Raw genomic sequence first — 19,919 nt, forward strand, 5'->3', positions numbered from 1 at the left:
CTTCATTTAAAAAAACATATGCAGTTAATACTATAAATTTCCCTCTAAGCACTGCTTTTACTGCATTCCACAAATTTTTGTAAAAGTTTTATTTTCATCTTCATTTAGTCCAAAATATTTCAAAATTTCTCTGGAGAATTCTTTTTTTACTTGTGCCATTTTAAAATATATCATTTAATTTCCATACATTTGGAGATATTCCAGTTCTCTTTCTTTGATTGAGTTTTAGTTTAATTCCATTGTGGTCTGAGAACATATTTTTTATGATATCTATTCTTTTAAATTTGTCAGGGTATATTTTATGACTGGATTGTGGTTTATCTTGGTGAATGTTTCATGTGAGCTTAAGAGAAATGTGTAATCTGCTGATGTTGGATGGAGTGATCTATAAATGTCAGTTAGATCAAGTTGATTGATAGTGCTATTCAAGTCAACTGAATCTTTATTGATTTTCTGCCTACTTGATCTATCAGTTATTGAGAAGGAGGTGTTGAACTCTCCAACTATAATTGTGCATTGTCTATTTCTCCTTTCAGTTCTATCAGTTTTTATCTCGTATATTTTGACATTTTGTGTTTAGGTGCATATGCATTTAGGATTGTTATGTATCTTTGGAGTGTTAATCCTTTTCTATTATTTAGTTCTACTTTTTAAGTCTGACAAGTTTCCTTGTTTTGAAGTCTGCTTAGTCTGACATTAATATAGCTAATCCAGCTTTCTTTTGATTAGTTTTCTTTCTCTATCTCTTTGCTTTTAGTTTACCTGTATCTTTATATTTAAAGTAGTTTTCTTGTAGACAGCGTATAGTTGGGTCTTGTTTTTCATCCACTCTGAAAGACTCTGTTATTTAATTGGTGTACTTACACCATGTGTATTTCAAGTGATTATTGATATATTTGGGTTAATATAAATTATGTCTGTAACTGTTTTATATTTGTTACCAGAAACTTCTTTTTCTTCCTTATGTGGTTTTAATTGAGTATTTTATATCATTCCATTTTATCTCTTCTCAATGTATACATTTTACTTCTTTAAAAAATTTTTTTAGCGGTTGCCTAGAATTTATAATATACCTTTTTAACTAATCTAAATCCACCTTCAAATAACACTGTTTTGCTTCACATGTAATGCACCTATCTTATAACAGAGTATTTCCATTCCCCTTTGCTGTCCTTCTGGGACATAGTGATCATTCATTTGACTTATATATATGTTGTAATCACCCAACACATTGTTACTATCATTACTTTAAAGAGTTATTTTCAGATCAATTAAGAATAATAAAAATAAAATACTTATTTTACATTTATTTATTTCCTCCCTGATGATCTTTATTTACATAAATCTAGGTTTCCTCCTGCTTGAAGAAAATCTTATAACATTTCTTGCAGAGCAGTTCTGCTGGCAATGAATTCCCTCAATCTTTGTTTGAAAAAGTCCTTATTTCTCATTTACTTTTGAAAGACAATTTTGCTGCATGTAGAATCCTATGTTGGTGGGGGATTTTTATTTCAACACTTTACATATTTTGCTCCAATCTCTTGTTTGCATGGCTTCTGACAAGAAGTTTGCTGTAGTTCTTATCCTTACTACTCCATAGACAACATGTTTTTTTTAATATTACTTCTTCTGATATTTTTTCTCTTATTTTTCTGTAGTGAATATGAGATGTATAGGTGTATTTTAATTCTCTTGGTATTTATTCTACTCTGCGTTCTCTGAGCATCATAGATTTGTGGTTTGGTGTCTGTCATTCTCAGCTATTACTACTTCAAACATTTCTTTTACTCTGTTTTCTCTTTGTTTTCTTTCTAGTAATTCAATCCTTTCATAATTTTTCCAACTTTCTTGGATATATTCTTATTTTTTTTTAATATTCATTTTTCTCTTTTCATTTCAGGTGTAAAGTTTCCATTGACATATATTTGAGCTCACTTATTCTTCCCTTGGCTGTGTCCAGTCTACTGATGGGCCCATCAAAGACATTCTTTATCTCTGTTACAGTGTTTTTTATTTCCAGCATATATTTTTAATTTTTTTCCTGAGAGTTTCCATCTCTCTGCCTGCATTATCCATCTGCTCTTGCATGTTGTCTGCTTTCTTCATTAGAGCCCTTCACGTATTAATCATAGATATTTTAAATTCCCTTTCAGATAATTCCAAAATGCATCATCTCTCAGTCTTGTTCTAAGGATAACTTGTCTTTTCAGACTGTATTTTTTCTTGCTCTTTGGTATGCCTTATAATTTTTTTTGGTGAAAGCTGGACATGTAACCAGTTACAGAAACTAAGGTAAATAGGCCTCTAGTTTAAGGATTTATGTTCATCTGGCGAGGAGTTGGGCTCTGTTTAATGTTTTCTGTACCTATAGGTGCCAGAGGCTTCAAATCCCTCTAGTATCTTGGTTTTTGTGTCTTTTCTTGACTTTTGGTTTCCCTGACTATTCCTCCTCAGAGAGTGTCTGTTTGCGCCTCTTCCAGCTATAATCTACTTTTATTATACTGGGTCCAATGGTTATGGTTGTAAGGTACGGGGATGGGAGAGTGTTCTATAATATTCCAATTAAGTCTCAGTCTTTTGGTGAGCCAGTGTCTTTGATCTGTGACCTTCACAAGCATTTCTTCTTGCATAACTCTCCTCTGCCCCTTAGCTGAGACAGGAAGACTAGAGGAGGCTTGAGTGAGAGGAACATATTTCCTCTCACAGCTGTTGCACAGACTCTGGTAAAGTATTTCTTCCTGGAGAGTAGGCTTTTAGTACAATGTAAAAGTCTCTCTTTTGATCTGTGAATTTACACAATTTACGTTTATCATAGTTCCTGCTAAAGTCTAAGTTCTTTTGTGTTATTTTGTATTTTCTATGTTTCTTCTTTTTTTGCTTTCTTTTATGCCTTCTATCTATTGCATTTTCTTGACTTTAAAGGTGTACTTTTATTTTTATTCTTCAGAAGATTACTCCCAACATATTAGGGCTCACACCTAAATTTATTTTCCTTATTTATTTTTAAGTTCCTGTATCCTATCTTCTTCCTGAACTAAATGAGTACTTTTGCACACCTACAACTACTCCTGGTTTACCATTACCAATCTTCTACTTTCCACTCCCTTCTTATTATATGTTGGCATCTCTCCAGGTTTAAGTTCAGATGAGAGAGCCATCAACTATGCTACTTGCCATTTTATCAGGTACTGAAAATCTTTGCTTTAACATTCAGTGGTCTAAACTTCAATTTCTACTCCATGTATCAATTGATAGGGGCAACAATGATGCATTTTATCTATTTGGAATTAGAATAATATAATTTTTGTGAAGAAAGTGACCTTAGAGATCATTTACTGTAGTAGTCCCTATTCAGTAGATAAAGAATCATTCTCTTGTGACTCTCCAAGTAGGTTGCTCCCCTCAAGCCCCGGTTGTGGAAAAGAAATACAGTTAATTACAAAGTTTAGCTACTCTACACAGTATATTTAATGTCATTCGTGTCTCTAAATGAGTTTCCAGAAAATTTCAGATAAAAGTCAAGTATCACTTCATTGTAATAATGGGTACCTGATTTAGTCTAATCCTGTGTTTTCCAGAGACATAAACATAGAGCTAGGTGGATTAGGTGACTGTGGTCCAGGTTATGTATTGTGTTAGAGGCAGAGCCAAGCCTGCATCCACTGCTCTAATTCCAGTTCCAGCACCCAGTCCCTGAAACCATAATGGTTCCTATTTAGATTCTATTTTGTGTAGGAGCATATGAGGAAATAGCTACATTTGAGCACATGAGAATTCCATATTATAACACAATGCTGTTAGAATGAATAATTTTCATTATAAGCCATTCCTTTCAGTTCTTCAAAGCCTGCTGAAATAATCTCTTTTAGATTTAAATTATCCATGCTTGAAAAATGCATGGCCGAAGCCCAGAGGTAATTTTATTTTGAAAAATTTGGGCAGACTCTTTTGAGATACATCAGATTAGTGGAAAGTTAAAGAAGAAAAGAATTAGTGAAAACTCACAGATTTCCTCTTAGCTTTCATTTAACTCCCAACTTGCTGGATTGGTAACTTAACTTTCTTGAAATCAAACTTATTTCATTGGAAGAAAATCATAAAATAGTTGAATAATTTAAAAATTTTAGGCCACTTAATTTTTAATTTATTAATTGAAAGTACTAATAACCATCATGGCCTCTATTTTTCTTCTTTCAGCTAGCACCATTTTTTCTTTCAAAAACGTCACAAGTACATAGAATAACAGAACCATACACACAAACTTTTATTTAGGTGGATAATTTGAATGCTGTAAAGTCAGGAGTTTTCAAATTAAGGGTCTTTCTGAAATAAAACGCAAATTCAAAATTTCTTGCTATTTCCTTTTTCTTGCTAGGTATTTAGTTAGACATTTCTGCTCTGATTGAAAGGAATAGAGAACTGCTCTAACGACTCAACCAATGGGCACCCGTGGGAAGGATACATGTGGTCCAGAACTAGAAGAAGAAACCTATCGAGAACTGAACTGCTCTTTCTTGATCTCACTCATGGAGTCTTAGCTTCTCTCTGGGTGTCAGTTTTGGCTCTTTTATTCTTTCTAGTAGACATTGTTATTTATTTAAAGCTTCTGCTCCCTCCTGACTTCAATGTGTACAGGTCATTGCAGTCTCTCTGGCTTCTCTATAGATCATGACTATTCATCTCCACCTTATCCTTGGGGAACAGAACATACCTACTTACAGGTCACAGTGATGTCTACCTTGATGCACCTGGTTTCAGGTAGGTGCCAGTGAGGTCATGTAGTACCAGCTGTGGCTGCCTTGGTTTTAAGGGCTGATGGAGGGCACACAGATCTTCTTCTGTCTCTAGCCCAAATATGTTACATACATATTTAACCAGGAATGACAAATGGATACATACGTATTACCATGTCCATCTTGTCATCATGAATTATAGTTATTGGGGATCTCACTGGATTACTCCAAAGTATCAAAAGTGATAGTATACATAATTTACAACTTTGTAGGTATTTTCTAAAGGTATTTATTATGAATCTCTTAGCTGGATATTATTACAGTATTTTTGTGTAATCTAGACACATTTCATAGATGTGGCTACACATCACCACATCTAGGGAGTTTCTATTCTCAGTTTCATTGGGGGTAGGTGTGGAGTAAAGAATACATGGTTTTTTAAAAAAGGAGAAACAAGGAACTCAAGCTGTCAAATGCTTGTTCTATTTGATCAGTTCATATAAACAAAGGTAAAAATATTTGATGGGTCTTATCAGGTGATTTTGAAGCCAGGAGTTCCTCCATTGACTATTCTTAGCAAATTTTTCCTTGGATTTCCTCCTTCTAGCTAACTATCTCAGTTGCCTAGATTGGAATTTCTAGGAAGATGCAGCCTGAACACTGAGCTTGTCCTTGGTACTATAGTGACTCCTCACTGGAACTCATGGACCATCTTGTTCCAAACAGGCTATGGGAAATGAATGAAGGAGATTAAAACAAAAGGTCCTGCCCCTACTATTGTGTGCTTTCAAAGGTACAGAGCTGCAGGGGAAGTAGGACAAGTGGAGAGACGCAAGAGGCCAAGCTCCTTCCAAAATAGGGGCTTCTATTGATGGAGCAGTGGAGGTCAGGGACTCAAACCATCAACTCCTAGCTTACCTGCTTTCATGTTCCTGCAGCCAGCCTGAAAAATCAAGTGATTCAGGTAAAAACCATAATACTACAGTTTGAAAAATCTTCATTGAAGTGGTAATTTTGTACTTATGTGAATGCATCTGGTATTTGTAAATCTTCTGCAATGGCAGAGGCTCTGGCCAGAGCATATTTCTACAGCAAGGAATATTCACTGTGGTGTAATGGAAAAAACCCAGGAAACAGCATCAAAGCTTTGGAACCTGAATTTGTCCTGGTGAGCTGTTTGACTTTGGGCCTTTACGAGACTGGGCTCTGCATCTGAAAAATACCAGTGTTTTTTTTTGTGAAACAATGTAACACCACTCTCCACCCCACTTTTTCTTCAAATGAAATTGTAAATAGAAACTTGATAGGTGCAGAATTTAAAGCTGAGTTGGGATACTTATTAAGCTTTCTCTTCACTCCTCGGGCAGTCCCAGAACCATCCCTGTAGAACCCTAGGACTCAGAAAACAGTTTGAAAATGATTAGATTATCTCAGTGGTTCCTGGGCTCTGCTCCCAGAGATCCTGTTTCAGAAGCATTGGAAGGAGCACCTAGGAATCTGAGTTTTAAATGTCCCCTCCCCCACCAAGTGATTCTGATGTATGCCTTGATGATTTAGTCATTTCTGAGAGTCTCAGTTAGTTTAGCTTTGTGAAATTCCAATTTGCTCATCCACAAATATGAAGATTAAAATATCATCCTACTTCAAAGGTTTTTTTTTGTAGGGATCAGATGAGATAACGTATACAAAATTATGGCTTTTAAAATGACATCTGTTCAAAGATGATTTCAATACCTGACAGACTACAGAATACTACACTATTCTAAAAATAGCATCATGTAAAAATGCAATCCAGATAGTGTAAAAAAGAGTCTTCAACTCCAAAACTTCTATATTAAGATTTTCTAGAAAGAACAGCTCTTTGGGTGTTTTTCTTCTGTTAACAGAAAGAAAGTGATAAATGTTCAATCTGATTGATTAAAGTATGATTAAAGTAATATAGTTCTTAAAAGAATAGTACTTATTTTCACAAGTGTTCTTTTAGTGAATTTTCTATGTAACAGTGGCGTTAAAAAGCTCTTCTCTATTAAATGTATGCTTATCCCACAATAGACCTTCAACTTAACAAGAGGTGGAGGGTCTATGGCTAATTTTAATTGTTTCAAGGAATATAAAGAACATTCCTTCTTTTGGATGAAAACAGACGTGCATATTTGAAGAAATTCAGTTCTAGGATACTTTACATGCAGTTTAATACTCAAAACCCTTGTTCATTTCAAAAGTCTCTGGAACTTTATTCCCTCATCTACAAAATGAACAACCAAACAATCTTTAGATCTGTCATCCTTAGATCTGTCATCCTAAGCATAAGTTTTTGTGGTTGGTAAACAGCACTCCGGAGGGATAAGCTGCCTCAAAACATCCATGTAGGCAGGAAGAGGGTGGGGCTGTTGTTTGACTCACAGTCAGGTTAAACTTCATTTTTACAGCAGCCAAAACTTCTGATGATTCTGCAGAATTTCCTGATTAATTAGCCTACAACTGGAAGATACACTAACCCATTAATTCAAACCATGCTCCTTTCAGACCTATTGAAGAGCAGAATTCTAGTTATAACCAGATTTGGAACCCATTGCACAAGAGAGCCATTGGTTGAAAATGTAAATTTTCCTAATGAGACTCAATTCTAGTCAGTCTATCAGTCTCACACATAGCTAAGGTCAGTGAATTTTTCTATACATATGCTGTATCCACTGTGTGTGTATGTGTGTGTTTGTATGGTTTGTCAATGGTACATCCACTGTTTTGAATAATTCTAGTAACTCCCCACATGTAGGTGTTTAAAAGCAAATACAATATATCCTGCTGCAATACATCTAATACATCACTTGCTGCAATAGAAATCTGCATGTTTATCACATAATCATGCCAAGTTTCTCTTTCTAATGATAATTTCCTTTTCCTTTAATCTTTACAAAGTAAAGACTTTCTTATAATTTTATAGCTATGGAGAATTTAATATTAAATAGAAGCATACATATAAGTAGGGTTATATTATATCCTCACATAGAATCAAATGAAAATCCTTTCAGGGGGCTGGACCGGTGGCATAGTGGTTAAGTTTTCATGGTCTGTTTCAGCAGCACGGGGTTCATAGGTTTGGATCCCGGGCGTGGACCTACACAACTGTTCATCAAGCCATGCTGAGATGGCGTCCCACATACAAAATAGAGGAGGATTGGCATAAATGTTAGCTCAGTGACAATCTTCCTCAAGCACAAAGAGGAAGATTGGTAACAGAGGTTAGCCAATATTCCTTACTGAAAAAAAAACAATCCTTTTAGGAACTTAGTCAATGTGCCTAAAGTTCCTGAGTCTGCTCTGCTTTTTTGCATACACAAAGGTGTCTTTCTGTACAACTCCCTACCGATGCTCCATGATAAGTGCTAGGGCTCAATTATTCCATCTCAACTCTAGGATTTTTCTGTAGATGAAGCAGACAAAGATTTTAAGTGAAGTAAAATAGAAAAATGTGGAGAATAGAAAGCTGCTAATGAAATAATTTATTATAAATCAGTAGCCCTCCTTAAGCTCTGGTGTGTTGGAAAAACACTTATGTAGGGATTTTTAGTAGATATTTTTTAAAATTGCCTTTGAATATCTCCTACATTTCCTCCTACAGCCCGGACACCTTCCCTGCACCTGTGTTTTTGAATATCTCTTACAACTGGCTTAGAAAATGTTTTTGTTGGTTGTGAGACAGCTGGTAACCTTAACTTTGACCTCATTATGTTCTCCTTTTGAGCTCATTGTTTTGATTGCACCCAATGTCCGCACTTGGTTATTCAGAATCCAATACAAATATGTACCATGGGCACTTTGCGAATTTCTTTGGGTCTAATCAATACTAAACCATAATAAAATGTCCTTTTCATGTATCTCATAAATGTTATCACAGGAATCATAAACGAAAAGCTTCAATCTGAAACTTTGGAATATTTCTTTTTGTAGTTGTCTTAGGGATCATGTTAGCAAAAGCAGAAACACACTCAAGCTAGTGTGAATAAGGGGGTGCATTTCATGATCTTTCACTGGGAGCTAGAAAATCAGATTTTTCCTCTTTTTCTCTCTCTTTGAAATTGTAGATGTAATGTCTTCAGCATTACAGTCTTTGGCTGCCAATTCCCAGGAAAGAATCCAATTGGCTCAGATGTCATGTAATCAAGTCACCCTTCCTTTGCCTGGGGATTGCTACCCAGCAGATAGTACAAGAAATGGCATGAGGACTCAGCAGAATTGATGATGTTTCTAGCAAATGACTATTTCTACTTTTTGAATTTTGGTCTTAATATCAATTTTAGTTAATTTACCTCACTAGTATCCTTGTTTTATTATTATAATTGTTATTTTTTTCTTTTCTGATGGTATGCTAGTCTTGGGCAAGACTTCCCCAGACCCTTGTCTCTCTTTTCTCTTACTCTGGTCTGTATTCCAGGGGCAGCTGATCCCTGCTGTCCCATTGCCCACCTCCCACCTCAGCTCAGTTAGCTAACAAATGGCACCCGCAAGAGACTGGGGTGGGTGAAGGAAGACGCATAGGTTATCCCTCCTCTTTCCCTTCCTCAGGTATCAATTATGTTGGCATTAGTGTCTTCTCTGCAGCCCCAGCTCCCATGGGCCATTGTCGTTCTAGTTTTCTCTATGTCCCAGCCCTTGGCTGTCATAACACGTCTTCCTCCCTTTGTCTTTTCAGCTTAGGGGTGGGAGCTGCTTCCCACTACTGCAAATCACCAAGGTGTCTTCACTGTCTGCATCCCCTTTGATTTCTCATCTCCCACAACACCTATGTAACCAGTACTTGGTATTAAATTCCCTCCAGTTTAAATACTCCTGGTGATTTTTGTTTTCCTGTTTGGACCAATATTGATACAGATTGCTAGACCGCCATCAGTTTAAGATAGTGTTTGGACAAAGTGTGATGTGACAATATAGAACTAATTCTCTTGTCTCTTGTATTCTTTTTCATATTAACAGACTTTATTTTTTAGAGCAATTTTACGTTTACAGAAAAATTAAGCAGAAACTACACAGAGTTCCTTATGTATCTTCTCCCCACCCTCACATACAATTTTACACACAGTCCTTTATAATTAAGATTTTTCCATTAATGTGGTACATTTGATAAGACTTATAAGCAAATAGTGATACGTTATTCTTAACTAAAGTCCATAGTTTACATCAGGGTTCACTCTTTGTATTGTACATTCTACCTGGTTTGACAAATATATAATGATATATGTCCATCATTATAGTATGATAGAGAACAGTTCATTACTTTAAAAATCCCCTGTGTTCCACCTATTTATCCCACCCTCTTTCCTCTTTCCCTTTGGCAACTCCTGATCTATTACTGTCTTCATAGTTTGTCTTTTCAAGTCTCATAAAGTTAGAACTGTACAGACTTTTCAGATTGGCTTCTTTTACTTAGTAATATGCATTAAGTTTCCTCCATGTATTTTTGTGGCTTGATAGCTAATTTATTTTTGTTGCTGAATAATCCTCCATTGTATGGATATACCACAGTTTTCCTACTCAAGGATACCTTGGTTGTTTTCAAGTTTTGGCACTTATAAATAAAGCTGCTATAAACATTTGTGTGTAGACTTTTGTGTGGACATAAATTTTCAACTCATCTGGGTAAATACTAAGGAATGTAATTGCTGGATGATATGGTTGCTGGATGATATGCACATGCTGGATGATTCTTAGCTTTGTAAGAAACTGCCAGACTGTCTTCCAAAGTTGCTGTGCCATTTTGCATTCCCACCCGCAATGAATGAGAGTTCCTGTTGCTCTACATCCTTACTAGCATTTCTTGTCAATGTTTTTGATTTCAGCCATTCTGATAGTATTTTTTCTACTATTGATGACAGCCCAATCTTTTTATTTTCTGCTGGTGAAAAGGTTAGATCAGTGGCTGTATCACGTAAGCATGTTTTGTTAGTCATCACTATTTCTTAAACACTTATCTGTTTTAAAAGATTTGTCATCCATTTGCTTCTCTTGGTTCCCATTGCCTTTTTTGATCACTGTTAATCTTGTATTTTATTTCTTAATTGGTAGTAAAACCAGAAATCAAGGATAATATCTGTGTGTATACACACATGCACACTTATGTGTGCAGTGTACACCTAAGCATGCATACGCAAAACAGGTGAATAAAAGATATTTTCGGGGGCTGGCCCGGTGGGTAGTGGTTGGGTTTGTGCACTCTGCTTCGGTGGCCCAAGGATCGCAATTTCGGATCCTGGGTGTGGATCTAGCACTGCTCATCAAGCCATGCTGTGGCAGCATCCCACATAAACTAGAGGAAGATTGGCAACAGATGTTAGCTCAGGGCCACTCTTCCTCACATACACACACATACAAAGATATTTTCTATATTTCCTACAAGCACAATCCCTAGCCATGTTTTTTTGTTGGATATGTAGACCAGTAAGCCTAAGTCATTATTTACTTTGGTGGCCTGTAACTCATGAAAGATAAACAAGATTGTGCTTTTTCACTATCATTTTAGAAAATGTTTGAGGACTTAACCTATTTTTGCAATATTTTTTGTGTCTATTTCCAATGCAGCAACCTCAGTGCAAGCGTTCACATCTCACTTGATTCACTCCAATAATCTGCTGAGTGATGTTCTTGCCTGTATGCTCCCATTCATTCACCCCATGAACAAAATGTCATGGAGAACCTATTATGTGTCAACATTGTGCTAATTGGCAGGGATACACAGACGAGTGAGGTATAGTCTCTGCCATCAACAATATTATATTTTAATGTCATATTACAATATTGTATTATATTACAAAATAAAATTATATTACAATATAATAAGGGAGAAAATTAGGTAATGATGTGATCAGAACAGAATTTGTTAAGTTAAACAATAGAGGTATCATACAATAACCATATACTTATTCATGAATAGCCCCAGATAATTAGTTTTGGGTGGGAGACTGGTTACTATGCCAGTAATTCCAGCAAAAGAAGGGTGAGGACTTTAACCAACTCATAGGCAAAATCTTTAAGATCATCTGGAAGTTTAGCTAATAAGGCACAGTGCAGACCATGGCTGTCCAAAATCGTTCAGTGGATTTGCATTTTCTATTAAACTAAAACCAAATGCCTTAGCTTGGGAATTAAGGTCATTCATGTCCTGACCTTTGCCTCCCTCTTCAAGCTTGTCTTATTTTCTTACTGCAAACAGTGTACATCCTGATCAGTCTAGGCTATTCACTGTTTCCCCCACACAGGCCCCCGGTCCTTCTCTGCTGATGCTATTCTGACTATAAAACTTCCTCCTGATCTCTACCTGTCAAAAATCTTATCTGTCTTTCTAGTACAAATAACAGTTTATTCCTGAAGATATTGGGATCTGTCAAAACACACGCAATCTCTTGATTTCCTCAGTCCTCACAATGCCATTTACTTCTCTCTGTATTTTATCAGAATGTGATTATTTGCATAATTTGCATGCTTGCCTAGTCTTCTTTAGCAGATTAGAAGTTTCTTGAGGGCTTTTCCCCACAAAGGGTCTAGCACAAGGCTGTGGTCATAGCATGATCTTAATAATATTTGTTAAATCAGTGGAAGGATGAGTTCTCCTTTTCTGTGAATAGCCAGCTAAGTCTTGAGATTTGCAGTTTGAGAAGGTACAAGTCTTAGAGAAGCATAAATCTCACTGTCCTTCCAACCAAAAGGCCCAGATTTAACTGAGCAATAAAAAACATACTCTCTGTTCTACAAAAAGAAGCAAGTCACTGTTTAGAATATTGCTTGTTCCTCTCACAGGTTTCCATTAAGTTAGCATATAACATGATATAAATATCCTGCACCCTCACCTACAATGTACCTACAGTTGTTTTCCCCTCTGGCTCTTAGGGTTCTATCCTGTGTCTAGAGATTCTTGGGACTGCGGAGATATAAGTCAGAAGAATTCCCTGTAAAGGGAAAGCACAGAGAGCTCCATCTCTGTGGGCCTCTGTGGGAAGGAAGCAGCAAACACACGGAATCACCACATGGAAATGGCAAAAACAGACCCACATGCCTGTGCGTGATCACACAACCAACAAAACTGTTCCTCATGATCTCTAAAAATCAAGCTGAGGTTGATACATGTGTTGTTATTGAGCACTCTTTATCTGCCTGGCAAAGTGCTAGGCACTTCAACATGTATTACTACTTTGAAATAAACAGGCTACCAAATTTGTTAGCAAGGAGATGGCTTGATGAGAAGATTTGGGGGTAGGTGGTTAATGTATGGCTGAGTACACAGAAGGGCCCCTTCAAAGAAGCTTATATTTGAGGCAGGAGGTAACAGGAAGACCTTGAAAGGGGAAAGCAAACTAATAAAAGCAGTGCTTGGCGAAGACTTCCATGGCAGTGTTTCCCCAGCCTAGGGGGGTTGACAGGTGAGGCAGACGTCAGCAAAGAGGACCTGTGCCTGAGATGAGCTCAGAAGTTCTCCTTTGATCCCCAGCACTATGTTCTCTGGAGCATCTTACAACCCCTGTTGTGTCTGGTTTTTTGTGTGCTCTGCCCTTCCAGTTTGGAGGTCCATTCAGCTCTGAAGGTAGACATGAAGGAGCCAGAAGCACAGATGCGGCAAGTGGCCCATGAGAGGGAATATGGTCAAGACAGTAGGTTCAGGACCCAAGGACTAGAACATACAGAGGGAAAGAGAGAAAGAGGTCAGCTTTGGAACAAGATCAAGAGTTAAACAGTGAGTCAGGCTACTGTAATATCAGCAAAACCAAGTGAGTTTTAAGAAAGGAGTACTCTTTGTATCAAGGGCAGTGTAGCCTGTTTAGAATCTAGGAAGTCTATACCTCAACCCTGATTAAAACAGGTTATTCTCTTATCTCTGCTCACCCTGTACAGCTGCCATTTTTTTGAGGATCAAATATATAATCGGCACCATGAACTTCTTTATACATATTATCTATTTAAGTCATTATAGCGGGTTTATGAAGTAGATATGAACATCATCAATTATTTATTGCAGATGAGTAAACTAAACTTAGGTTAAACAACTTGCCCAAGTTTATACAGCTAGTAGAGCTGGGGTTAAAACCTAGGTCTGTTTGTTTCCGAAGTCCGACTTTTCAGTACCAGTATTATTTTATAGCACCTGAGTTTTTGTATGTGTATCTCCCCCACCTCCAAAAAAGTTAAGTCCCTTTTTCCATTGCTTCTTTGATCTTCACCATCTTATGAGTATAGTAGGAGTGTAATACAGATTAACCGAAAGACTGAGATGAGTAGAATGAAAAAGAACAGGCATTGGAATGGATGATAGAGAAGTAACTGCTACCTTCTGAAGTCAGACTGCAAGGGAGTTACCTCTGACTTAAGCTTGGTTTAGTATTCCCTCTCCCAGCTGGTCAGTAGGTATCTCAAGATTCCCATTTCTATTTATCTGACTGGTCTAAGAATTATTGTGTAGCTACTCCGTATAACTTTTGAGTGTGACATCCTAAATCTAGGATAATTTTTGACTTACTGGTCCTTCCATTTCCTGAACATGCCATCTAACGAAGTTTTATTTGCATAGAGTTTTCTTTCTTTCTTTCTTTCTTTTTGGTGAGGAAGATTGGCCCTGAGCTCACATCTGTGCCAATCTTCCTCTATTTTTTATGTGGGATGCCACCACAGCAGGGCTTGCCAAGTGGTTCTTGCAAATTCCAGGCCACCTAAGTGGAGGGTGCAAAATTACGAAATTAACCACTATGCCACTGGGCCAGCCCCTGCATAGAGTTTTCTAAATGCTTTGTGTGCTCATCTTGGTAAAAGAAAACTCAAGGAATGTTGAGTGAAATGGAAGCATTTTGCTCACTCTGAATATAATATTTGATTTGCCCTTCCTGTCATCTGAAAAAGAGACACCTACAGACAAAAGATAAATAGAGAGCAGAAGGACTGCAGATCCTTAGATAAATATGATCTGCAAAAGGTCTGAAGAGTCAACTCCATGTACAGAAACTTCTGTGAAAATTAGACAGGGGCATTTTCTTCTAGGTAAGTGAATGTTGGAGGATATTTAAAATCAGGGTGGTGGATGGCCTTTTTATCAAAGTAAAAAAAAGGAGTGAGTACAATAGAAGTTTGCATTTGAATGAACCACTGAGATCATTGGATTCACGTTGCCTCTCACAGCTGAAGAAATTGAGATTAGCTAGCTGGCCTTAAAGTCACAAAACCAAGAAGCCTGTCCTATCCTATTCTCTGGTTACCATAGCAAATTGTACCCAACAACTCCACAGTTCCTCCTCTCAACTCCCCTGAAACAAAGTGCTGAACTTTTCAAATTTTTCTAATCTTGGGTTATAAAATTTATTTTGGCATATTAATACCAGAGTCCACTTCTTGATGCATATATAATAGAATAATTGGAAGGATAAAGAACATGGTTTTAGAGCTAGGTTGATTCACTGACTTAATAAGTTTTACCTAACGCTTGCTGTGTGCTAGGCACTGTGCTCGATGCGTTAGACCCAAGGGACTCAGTAGTGAGCAAGACATGAGCCCTAAACTCCACGAACTTCAAGGACAGTGAAGTTGGCTTCTTGTTCTGTCATTTGGGAGCTTGACCTTATGTTAGTTACTTAACCTCTTGGAGTCTCAATTTCCTCATCTGTACAATGGGATAATAATATCTCATAGAGTTGTTGTATAAAGGTATGCATGAAAATCCTTTACACAGGACTGCAGTAAATGGTAGCTATTGTTAGCAGCTTCATTTTACAGACTAGGAAACTAGGGTCCAGAAAGGCCAAGCAACGTGCTGAAGGTCACACCATTGTAGGCAATTGAATCATCCACAGGTCCTGATTTAGACGGCTGAGACTCTGAGCATGCTCAAGGACGCATCCTTCACTTACATTTTGTTGAACATCTTGTGCAATAGCTGCTTTTTTGTAGTAGTTTTTACATTGCAATCTCTCGGAATGTGGAAGCAGATGACTGAATACCAAAGATGATTTAGCAGGTGTCAAGGGCGGAAAAACCTGATATTCTTGAATCAAATTCTTCATCTTTTATAATGGAAGGAACTTCAGAGGCCATTAACTGTATCCTCCCCATTTGGTCATTCAAGTAATCTTTGTACTGGCTTTCTTAAAAGCTATCTGGTATTATTTTTAAAGAATGCCTATTAAGTATCAGATAATCATCATATCAAAGCACATTCATGGTTATAGAGCTTTTCATTTTAGGAAATCATGCACTATGGAACCTATTCAAATAGTGTGTCCCCTTCAGACTAGTACGGTGGGTTTGCTACTGTGTAAACGAAAAGAAAGCGTAGAGGTAACTAGTACCTATTCAGTAATATTCAAATGCTTTCAGAAAGATTTAAATTTAAGGGCAAATGAAATTTTAAAAAGTACTCATTTTCTGTTATCCTAAACCAAACTTCACTTTAAGAAAAATAAAATCTGTTACCTCTTTTAGGACTGAGTTCTAGTGCGCTCACTGTGGACCAAGACTAGGAAGAGTTATCCTCATCGTTACAGTTCCACCTTTCTTCTTCTTCATCCTCATCAGCCATGTCTTCCCCAGGATTTCTCCTGCCTCAGGATCACTGGGGAGCTTGCTACAAATGTAGATTCCTAGGGCTCATCCAGACCAACTGAACCTGATCTTCTGAGAGTGGTGTGAGGTGGGTTTGAGAGCATCCACAGTGTAAACAAGCTCTCCAGGTGACTTGTTCCCATAAAAAAGTTTGAGAACAACTGCAGGTGTGTCTGTTTATTGTCTCACTCTAGTCCTTGTTCTAAGTCAGTGGTTCTCAAACCTGGTTGCATGTAAAAGCCACCTGGGACGCTTTGAAAAAATATGGATGCCAGAGCCCCACCCCTAGTGAATCCTGAAATCATTGGTCTGGGATGGAGCCCAGCCATCAGTCTTTTCTCCAAGTGATTTTCATTTGAAGCCAGAGTTGAGATCTACAGTCATCCTTCTGGGATTCTCACCTGATACTCTCATGCATCCTCCCTCTGTCAATATTTTGCTCCCTTTCTATCACTTTCCAATTTGCTGCTTCCTTTACTTGCTTTGTACATGCCCAATTCCTGACAGATGGGATTCACAGACCGTTTGGCATATGAAAAGGGATACCGTAAAGCACAAAAAGCAGGAAGTCACTCAGTATTTAATGGCCGTATTGCTTGCTTGTAACATCCAGGAAGGTTGTGTTCTAGTCACCATCCTATAATTCAAATGATAGCCTTTGCACCTGGCTCTGCGATTCTGATTACAGAGGTGACACACCTTAAAAATAAAACAACAGAAAAGGAGTGATTGATCCTATTGCTGCTGATGTTTCCATTTAGTATTGTGACATGAGGGAAAGTTATGGGAGACACATTATTGGAGCATTTGTTATATCTCCTGCAACTTTTGGAGACTCAGGTTGAAGACTGGAGTTGGCCCATTTCCTTCATTCCATGACACGTGCAGATTTATTTTCTCTTTTGGATTTTAGTGATCATTGTTTCATTCATTATCTTCATTTAATAAATATTTATTGGGCAATACTCTAATAAGAGTGAATGATCTATAACCACATGCAACAATATGGATGAATCTTACTAACACTATTGAGCAAAAGAAGGCAGACACAAAAGCATATGTAGTGTATGATTTATGTAAAGTAAAAGCAAATACAAAATTAATCTATGCTGTTATAAACCAGGATTATAATAATCCATAGGGATGTACTGACTGGAAGGGGAACAATGGAGGACTTCTGGGGGGCAAGCAATGTTCTATTTCTTAATCTGGGTGCTGGGTACAGAGTATGTTTGATTTGTGAAAATTTATTGAGCTTTTAACTTATGATTTGGACATGTTTTTGTAGCTATTTTATACTCCAATAAAGTTTACAAACTATATAAAGAACAAGTATTTCTTGGGTACTGCAAGACACTGGGGATTCAGTGGTAAATAAATCAGACATGTACCTGCCATCATAGTGTTTGCAGTCAGATAGGGAATACAGGAAAGTTAGAGCAAATGGAATGTTACAAGTTTTCCTGGGGGAAAGTGACAGCTGAGAGATTTGAAGTGTGAATAAGAGTTAGCTAGTGTAAGTAGTGAGGAAAGGGAGAGTGTTCATGGTAGCAGGAACATCATGGACAAGGCTCAGAAGGATGAAAGAGCATGGTGGAATGGAGGAATGGAATAACTTGACATGATTGGACAATAGTAAAGAGCAAGTGTGGAAGATGAAACTGGATAGATAAGCAGGAGTTAAATCAAAAAGACCTTTATAAGACATTTCAGGAGTTGGACTAGATATTATACTAAGGTCACTGTAAAAAAACTGAAGGTGACATAGCAATGTGTAGTTATGATCAGACGTAGTTTTAGAAAAATTATTCTCACTGCAAAGCAAGTCTTCAGATTGAGATGCCTGTAATCCAGGCAAGAAATAATGGAGGTCGAGCTATGATGGTGGCAGTGGCATGGAGAGAAGAGTATAGAGAGGCATTTAGGCACTAGACTTACCAAGATCTGGTGATAGATTGGAAGTGAGGAAGAAGGAGGGGTCTAGGTTGAGCAGCTAGATGGATGGCAGACACTGACAGGAAGATGGTGAGTACAGAGCTGGACACAGAGAGAATGAGACTATCTTAATTCCAGCTGAGAACTCTCTTATGAAGGTGTGTTTCCTGCTCTGTCTTCAGTCCTCCCTAAGAGCTATTTCAAAACAAGCGCATTAATGGTGAAATAAAATAAGCTATTAGGTTATTCGTTGGGCAACTTGCGGCAAGCCTCTTAAACACTAGGTTTCTCAGCTTCTTTTCCTGTAAAATGTTGACAATTAACAAGCCCCACCTATCCATAGGGAAGTAGAGAAGATAAAATGGAATCCCAGTTATAATCAATGCTATCTAAATGCAAGGAGATCTTCTTCTTCTTCTTATTTCATCATATTTAGTCTTTGGAGAGCTTTTCCCAGTAGTTTACTTTTACGGATGTTAGATGATAAAAGATGTCTATGTTCTCTCTAACTTCATGTTCATATGAAAGGCATTTCTGATATCTGTGGAGAAAGGACTGGAATCAGATCCTGCTTCATTCTTACCTTTGAGATGGGATCCTTCTGTCCCTATCTTTGCCGTTTTGGTTCATCCTCTGCTCCCAAGAAGTTGCTCCTGAAGTTGATGCTTTTCCTGGAGCTGCTCTTGGCATGTTTTAGTTATGTAACTGGCACCACCATCTCACAGGTTGTATATGCAGCCTTGGCCTGTGACCAGGAAATGACTCAGGAACATCGACCTTCTAGATTGAAAGACAAAAAACTGCCCACAGATTGTCTCTGTCCTGCTCACGAATGAAGAAAATCATAGATGTCACTTTAGGATTACTCCCAAATTTTATTAGTTGTAATGTCTAAGAAGATCAACGAAAATCCTTCTTTAATCACGTGTATTTGAAAATTGCTCCAGCATGAAAGGTCAGGTTTATGTCTAATCATGTTGTATTCACAATTTAAACTATAAAATCACAAAGTTAGAGATTACGTAGGCTGACTAAAGTTTCTAAGTTATGTTCAGTGGGTGGTATTTTGGGGGGAGAATGTGACTCAACTATGTAACCTCTCTGGATTCTGAAATAATTTTGTAATCATTATATACCACGATGAACGTTCATTGTTTTTAACATTAGGCAAAATATGGGTAACTATTTCACATAAATATTAGTCACTAGAATCAATTCATATAGTTCTGTCCAAGATACAATGAATAACTCGGTAGCTGTTGAATATATAGTATTACATGGTATAAGAAAAGGGTCAATTTGACTAAAGAATTTGGTACGTATTGATTTACTTTCAGTATCTCTGTGTATCCAGGTGCCTTCCAAAGTGTTGAATTTGTGGGATGGCCTTTAAGCCCAGGGATTCCATATAAAGTTTAGAAATTTTCTTTCTCATGTCTCTCCTCCAGTGCACTAATTCTTTCCTTACCTGTGCCCAGACTTCTGTAATCCATCCGCTAAGATTTTTATTGCACTCATCATACTTTCAATTCTTGTATTTATGTTTAGTTGCTTTTTAAATATGCTTGTCATGTCTTTGCTTTATAAATTATGTAGTTTTCTTTGTTTCTTTTAACATTTAAAACAATCTTAGATTGTTTTTACCTGTAACTCTTAGGTTCTGAATTATGCTTCTTGTTG

The 19,919-nt window shown here is 37.2% G+C and overlaps 1 long non-coding RNA gene across 1 annotated transcript in view; it reads right to left on the reverse strand.

Moving 5' to 3' along the window:
- Window positions 1-17,780, reverse strand: part of LOC139044787 (uncharacterized) — a 37,683-nt gene extending 19,903 nt beyond the window's left edge. The window contains exon 1 of the long non-coding RNA XR_011501954.1: window positions 16,176-17,780. This is a non-coding gene — a long non-coding RNA (uncharacterized lncRNA). The remainder of the gene's footprint in view (window positions 1-16,175) is intronic.
- Between the last annotated feature and the right edge of the window lie 2,139 nt (window positions 17,781-19,919).

Source organism: Equus asinus, chromosome 3 (assembly GCF_041296235.1).
Source record: "Equus asinus isolate D_3611 breed Donkey chromosome 3, EquAss-T2T_v2, whole genome shotgun sequence".
Taxonomy (NCBI): Eukaryota; Metazoa; Chordata; class Mammalia; order Perissodactyla; family Equidae; genus Equus; species Equus asinus.